Source organism: Suricata suricatta, chromosome 9 (assembly GCF_006229205.1).
Source record: "Suricata suricatta isolate VVHF042 chromosome 9, meerkat_22Aug2017_6uvM2_HiC, whole genome shotgun sequence".
In the NCBI taxonomy this organism is placed as follows: Eukaryota; Metazoa; Chordata; class Mammalia; order Carnivora; family Herpestidae; genus Suricata; species Suricata suricatta.
Genome location: NC_043708.1, coordinates 45,781,239 through 45,788,903, shown reverse-complemented (window position 1 = coordinate 45,788,903; position 7,665 = coordinate 45,781,239). Strand labels below are relative to the sequence as shown.

General features: G+C 40.5%; 1 long non-coding RNA gene across 2 annotated transcripts; it reads left to right on the top strand.

Annotated features, from left to right (window-relative positions):
• Positions 1-565: 565 nt before the first annotated feature.
• Positions 566-4,359, top strand: LOC115301066. Of its 2 annotated transcripts, none has more exons than XR_003912960.1 (3): positions 566-863; positions 3,331-3,533; positions 4,211-4,359. It is a non-coding gene; the product is annotated as an uncharacterized LOC115301066 (long non-coding RNA). The 2 variants fall into 2 exon arrangements; XR_003912961.1 differs by lacking the exon at positions 566-863 and adding an exon at positions 1,781-1,968.
• The last annotated feature ends 3,306 nt before the right edge of the window (positions 4,360-7,665 follow it).

Genomic DNA, 7,665 nt, shown 5'->3' with positions numbered 1-7,665 from the left:
TTTTTAAATTTTTAAAATTTTCTCTTGGCTTTCTTAAGAATTTGTCTATGAGCTAAATTAGGGTATCATATGGAGCCAATCACTTTTTAAATTTTTGTAATTTTAAATCACAAATAAATATGTATGTATCTTTAAATTATCATTAAATTTTAAAGAAATCTGGCCCAGTATTTCTCAAAGTATGCTCTGAAGAAGTAGGGGTGTTCTGTGAAGACATCACTCAGTGGTCAGATTGATTTGGGAAACAGCATATTGTCTAGAGCCCCCTCCTGGAGAGTCACCATAGGTACTAGAATATCAAAATCTATAGCTGAGAAGCTATGCAGGAAATAAACCTGCTTAACATTTTTAACCTAAGATTTTGCAAAAGTATTTGAGCTCTGAATTTCCTGCCCCAACTTTTTACCTTGTGTAACATTTATTGACCCAGTTTGGAACTTGCTGGCTCCTGTGATGAGGCAGTGTTGAATGCCAGAAAGAATATTAAGAAATGGCGGTTACAGGGCCTGGCTTTGTCTGCTTTGTACCCTGGAGGACCCCCAGGCACAGAAATTTATCTCCTGGTGTCACTTCTCTAGCATCTATGATATAACAGAGGCTTTAGCTCAATGCAGATCCAACCTTCCCCAAGCTAGGCATTCAAAGAAATTACCTTGTGATTCAACAGCCAAAAATTAATGGTAAAGCACCTATAACTCTCTCTCTACATATATGTTTTTCAGCAAACCTATGGAAATTCTGCCTGATTAGGTTTTTAAAACCTTTATATGAAATGCTAGTCAAAAGGCATACAGATTTTTCTGGAAAAGGAACAACAGATTAATTTTAATCCATTTGGTTCTAATATATGATGGAAAATCGAGGTGAGTTATCAATTTTAGTTTTGTATACATAGAGTAATATAAAATATACATCTTTTTTTTATGCCAAGGCTCTTTATAGACATTACTAAGCATAGTTAACACCCAGTCTATGAAAATCTGGATTAATCAGTATTCAGCATATGGTTTTATCAGGGTGTTACAAATCAATTTTTTAAATAGAAAAATAACTGCTATTAATTTTCCAAAGTTATTGGAAAGAAATAAGAATTTATTGTTGAGAAAATATTAAATTGGAACATTTGGAATCTTGTTTCTAAAATTATAAAAGTAATTCTAAACATTATGTCCATGAGACTTATTTTTTGTTTTGTTTTGTTTTCAATTAAACTTAATTCTTCCACTCCAGTTAAATACTTCAGATTTCCTCTCTGTGGGACTGAGGCTGATTACTGAGGGGTTCCTGGCACCTGAGAATGGCATCTGTCTTCCTGTCACCATGCCAACTTCACTACAAAGGAGGGATTTCCCCTTTTTTCCCAGTCTTCCCTCGAGGGAGAGAGAGACACACTCCTACCCTGGTAGTGGGGGAAGAGCACCATTTCTAATTACGATTGGTTCCTTTCTTCTGCCTTTGTGTGAGGAAAAGCCTTAAGATTAAACTCTTTTGTCTTTTTAAATATGATTTTTGTGTTCTCACTGGTCTTACTGACGTCTTTGTGTGGTGCAGTGGCTGGGATCCCACTGCATTTACATGGCAACCAGGAAATCAGTCATTCAGAGTTGCCATGGTAACCAGAGGTGGCTGGGGGGGAGGGGAAAGAGAAGTCCATTTTATCACAGTAGGCTGTGTCCCTTCCAGGAAGCGTACAGAATTTTTAAAAAGAGGTCATTATGAACACAACAACAACAACAACAACAACAACAACAACGAATGCCAGCTGGCTTAGGACAACCATGCTCTGGCATCACAAAGCTCTCTGTAGTAGAGGAGGGTGCCAGTGAGCATGTGGCAAACATTACAAGGAGATAAAGGGCGTTGCCTTCTCCCCTCAGAGCACAGGGTGTTGACTTGGTCCGTAAGCACAAGCTCCACACTGAATTGCCCAATTTTCTCTGGAGGTTCAGGTCTGCAAAGGAAAGGCAGGTGACTGATGTGTAAGGAGGGGGAGTGTCTTGGCTGGGTTGGGGTACAGCTCTACTTTTATGGTAAGAAGAACCCGGAACTGCACCAGTGGGGCAAAGGGTGCCGTCCCCAGGAGAACGGAAGTGTCTGTTAAGTCTTGCTTCCTGCCACATCTGCTTCTGGAGCTGAGGGTAGTCATATTTCAAAAATTTTTTTTAAAAACGAAAGTCATGTGAAGTTAACCAGTGAGATTATCTTTCACAGGCTTGATAATTAGAATCCCCAGCTGACAGGCAGATCATGGTTTATAACTGACAACAGGGGCTCAGGTTCCCGGGAACAGACTTGGCTCCTGGGTTTATTTAGTCTGACCAGTGGGGAGCCAGAACTGACCCACAACGGATCGTGTCTATAACTAGACTTGAGAATGCAAGGTTGTTTTAAAAAATTTTTCTAATGGCAAACCCTAATAGGAAGATAGGAAAATGCCTCTGTAAAGGTAGATCGTCTGGTTTATAAAGTGAGAAAAACAAACAAACAAACAAACCTCTCATCGTCCTTTCTAACAGCACGGTGTTACTCTTTTCCTCTTTTGAAGATGAAATGATCCAACCCTTGATTTCCCCCTCCTTCCTCCAAGCCGCCCTCCTCTGCTTCCTGTGTTCATCTCAGTAAATGGCTCCAGCATTCAACATTCAGTTAAGAGTCTTCCTTACCCTTGCTCCTCTTACATTCAATTTAGCAGCAAATTCTTGCAGGTCTGGTTTCAAAACATATCCTGAATGCAGTCTCTTCTCTCTACCCTTATTATTGATCATATCCAAGCTGTCATCACCTTGCTAAATTCTAAAGAAGCCTCCTGACTGGTCTCCCAATTCCCATCCTGGTCACACAAGGCAAGTTATGTCATGCCATGCCCACATTGAGACCATTCCCCACCGCCCCATGGCTGTGCACAACACTCAAAATGCAGCCATGACCTGCTGTGGCCCCAGCCTACTCCTCCATCCTCATGCCCTAACCCTACCACTTCCCTATTCTCTTATGCTGACCACCTTGTCGTTCTTTGAACACATCAAGGATTCGCTCATATCAGGGTCTTTGCACCTGCCTTGGTATTCTTCTCCCCATGTTAGAAGGCCTCCTTCCCTAACTTCCTTCAAGTCTCTAAATGTTCTCTCCTACAGGAAGCTTTTTGTTTGTTTGTTTTATTAATATAATTCATTATCAAATTGGCTAAAATACAGTATGTAAAATGTGCTCCTGGTTTTGGGGGTAGATTCCTGTGGTTCATAGAAGCCTTTTGTATCAGCCTGGGTCTTTCCTTGGAAACGGAAGTCACACAAGTTTTAGGAGATGAAAGGACTTGTTTGCTATGTGCAGGAATAAGGAAGCCAAAGTGAGATCGAATGCCATAACATCTTGAGAGAGCAAAGGGAAGAAATGATATTGTAGGAGCACAGAGGGAGCTGCATCCTGGAGTCCTGTGGGGCTGCCCAGAACAGAATGCTGAGGACTAAGCCACTGACCTCACTTTCTGTGCATTGGCCAAACACAGCTGGAAACCAGAGTCCCAGGCAGTCCAGGTAACGTAGTGCTGGGTACGATAGACCTTATCTATGATTGCACAACAGATTGCCCCAAAATACAGTGGTTTGGAACAATAAACATTTGTTATCTTTTTCTTTGGGAATTTGGAAGCAGCTTGTCTTCATCTTTCCAGTCCCAGCTCTCATATGAAATTGCAGTTAAGACGTCAGTTATTCAAAGGCTCATGTGGGATGAAGGATCCATTTCCAAGTGGCTCACTTACACAGCTGGTGAATTGTTGTTGGTTGTCAGCCGGAGACTTAAGATCCTCCCCGGGTGGGTCTCTCCTCAGAGCCACTTGAGTATCCTCACAATATGGCACCTGGCTTCCCCCAAGAGAGTGATCCAAAAGGCCAGAGTGTTAGAGCTACAATGTCCTTTTGTGACCTAGCCTTGAAAATCCTTTAGGTCACTGCATACTATTAGTATGGCGCAGTTTGGAGTCAATGTGAGAGGAGACCACACAAGGGTGTAAATACCAGGAGCCAGTAGTAACTGGGGGATGTCTTAGAGATACCACTGAGCACGGCACAAAGAAGGGGGGAGGATGAATTGAAATGGTGGGGGTGGGGGAGGCAGGTAGAAATCAGGGAATAGCAACCTTCTTACTTAAGATATTGTACGCAATCCTGCCACTCCATTCCCCTTTACGCTGTTTTATATTTCCTCACAGGACTTAATGCTACCTGACATAATTGTGTATCAACCACATTGACCCTTGAACAACACAGAAGTCAGGAGCACTGATACTCCTATGCAATAAAAAATCCACGTATAATTCTTGACTCCCCCCAAACTTTACTCGTATCCTACTATGGACCGGAAAGCTTACCATAACATAAACAGTTGATTAACACACGTTTTGTATGTTATATGTATTATGTACTGTATTTTTGCAATAAAATAAAGTAAAAAATGCTAAGAAAATTGTAAGGAAGAGGAACTATATTTTTAGTACTGTACTGTATGGGGAAAAACCCATGTATAAGTGGACACGTGCAGTTCAAACCCGTGTTGTGTAAGGGTCAACTGTGTTTTATTTTTTGATTCTTCCACTATTGTATAAACTTCATGAGATAAGAGACTTAGTCTATTTTGTTTCCTGCTGACACTTAGCAACCTTCCAGGATATACTTTTGTATTTGAATGTATAAATGATCCCCAATTTTAGATAAAAAATAAATGTTTTTAAATGCCCAATTCCAGTAACCTCCCCACCCTTTTTAAACCAAAAGCTTATCCCTTTTCCCCACCAAAAAGAAAGAGTACTGCTACTCAGTGAATTAGAATTTGCCTCTGGGAGGTTTGCAAAAAAACACAGTTGCCTCTTAGTCCTGTCTCCCTCTTTGGTTTGCTATTCCTTTGAGGTGTTGTTAGTGTTTCCCGTAATTTTAAAACCAAGTTTTCACATTTCTCCCTCTTAAAAGTAAATTTAATTGTCTTCTGTTTATCTGGCTCTCTGTTGAGTTCAGTTTTCTGAGGTCTTGTTTAAAAAATGGTTTTTGCGAGAAAAATAAACACTTCCCTCCTAGAACTTCCCCTTTATTTCCCTTCCTCTGTTTCTTCCTGAAATCTGCCAAGGGCACATGTGGAAATTTCTTGTCCTCTCTGGCACTTACGAGGCTAAGAAGATTGCTGACCTCTGGTTACCCATAGTCAGAAGTGAACAGATAGCAAGCAGAAAACACTTGTCCTAGACACCCCGCGCCAAACGGGGAGCCCATGTTCACGCTTTATCCCAACTGACTGATCACAAGAAGGTCCCTCAGGAACATCTGCATCCAAATCTAGAGTGGGTGGAAGTATGTTTTTTATCCTCTACCAGCTCTAGAAGGTGCATTATAATTTCTTTTTAATGTTTATTTATTTTATTAAAAAATTTTTTTAGATTTATTTATTTTTGAGAGACAGAGAGAGACCCAGCATGAACAGAGGAGAGACAGAGAGAGGAGACACAGAATCCAACGCAGTCTAAAGGCTCCAAGCTGTCAGCACAGAGCCGGATGCGGGGCTCAAACTCACAAACCATAAGATCATGACCTAAGCCAAAGTCAGATGCTTAACCGACTGAATTACCCAGACGCCCCTAGAAGGTGCATTATAAATTAACACCTTTCTGGATATGAATCGGGGGGAAAACTAATCTGTTATGCTATGAAGCAGTGGCCCTTGGAGTGAAAGAGATGAGTGGTTGTTACAGCTGGGGGGAAGACAAGGTTTGGTGCTCCCTGTGCATGCTTACAACACATGAAATCTACACAGATGGCTTCATTTTAATTCCTTTCGGTAATGTGGTGCACCTATTCAGAATCCGTACCAGAACCAACCGTTTTAACTCTTATCAGTACTAAACCTCATCATTTGTATGTATTAGAAGTAGGACTAGTGAGTTTCGGTCATTCTTGTAAAGGTCACTTCACAAAGATTTAGTGAGTACTTACCGGGTACCGGGTGCCAGCAAGACCCTGGGTTATCAAGATAAGCACATAGTGACCTTCTTAGAAACTTCGGGGTAGAAAGGTGATTTTCCCATCTGATGATTGTGATAAATGGTGGGTCTTTGAAGAACCTCCTTAGGCTATTGTTCTAGAATAAAGTGGGGGTCTGTCTCACTAAAAACTAAGCGAATCTATTCATTTCTATACGCTTTCACTTCTTCCTTGGAATCTTATTGTTCTCTAGCGGTGTCTCCTTGGCTATGGGCATATGTAGCATTGTTTCCCTCTTGTATATATTATTTCTTCCACTTTCTGCAGATATAAAATCCCTGATATATATAATCCTTAGAACATGGGGAATGTCATCCTCTGCTCCTATGTTAGAGTGCCAAGCGTGTTTATTGGGTACTGGTGGAGTTTTCTTAGTCATATTTATGCCATTAATTTTTAGTTAGTATAAATCTTAACTACTTTCTAGATGTAAAACTGTGAGGTTGGGGAGTTAAGAGAAATGTATGTAAATATTTTAGTAGCAAACAAATGACTTGCTTGGGGGCTGGGTGAATTCCGGTATTTTGAGCTGGGAAGGATGCAATGACTGTAACTGATTTTGAGCAAGTAACCTCTTCTTTTCATTTGAAAACAAAGTCCATAAAGGCCAAGGTATAAAGAGTGATAAACTTGCCTACCAACAAGATATTATAGGACTTTATTGATTTTTTAAAAATTACAAATAAACCGACAAATGTTTGGCTTGCAATATTCCTCCTAAAATTAATCTGTGTCCCTTACTTGGCATTTTTTTGGCCTTTATTCATACATGCAACAAATATTTATTTCACACCTACAATGTGCTGTGCACTAAGCATTGAAGAGGGTACTAGAGATGTAGCCCTGGGTAAGACATTACCTGTGTATTCTAGAATTCCACATACAGTGGAGGGTAAAGAAAGAGAAACACACAATGACAATAAAGTGTGAGAAGAGCAATAGCCAGGATACACAAGAGGTGATTTTTGGAGGAGGGAGAATATACCTAACCCAGTCATTTTCTTTGAGGAAACTACACAAGTAAAAACAGTAATTTCCTGAGAAATCATATTGTTTAGTTTTGCCAAGTCAATAATTTGAGATTTCCAAATTTACTGTAAACCACACAAGTCTCTGTTGAAATTACCCTGTGTAATCATACCAATGAATGAATGTTGAATACCTTCTTGCTAACATAACTGATATCATTTTTGTAAGGTTTCACAGGAAGTTACAGCAAACGTTTTGTGTTACTGGAGATGAACCTTCCAAGTGTGCAGATTTGTAAGAGGAGTAATCAATGAGAAAACTTTTAGGAGCTTACTACATGGAGTGGGACTTCTTGTCATCTGAGCAGATAATGGATTTTCATACTAGTTTACTATTAACATTAGTCAGTTGGCAACTTCAGGGTCTGTCCTTTTAAAAAACTATTTTTTAAATGTTTTTATTTTTGAGAGACAGAGAGAGGGACAGCATGAGCAGGGGAGGGTCAGAGAGAGAGGAAGATACAGAATTGGAAGCAGGCTCCAGGCTCAGCTGTCAGCACAGAGCCTGACATGGGGCTCGAACCCACAAACCTTGAGATCATGACCTGAGCCGAAGCTGGAAGCTTAACCGACTGAGCCACCCAGGCGCCCCCAGGGTCTGTCCTTTTAAA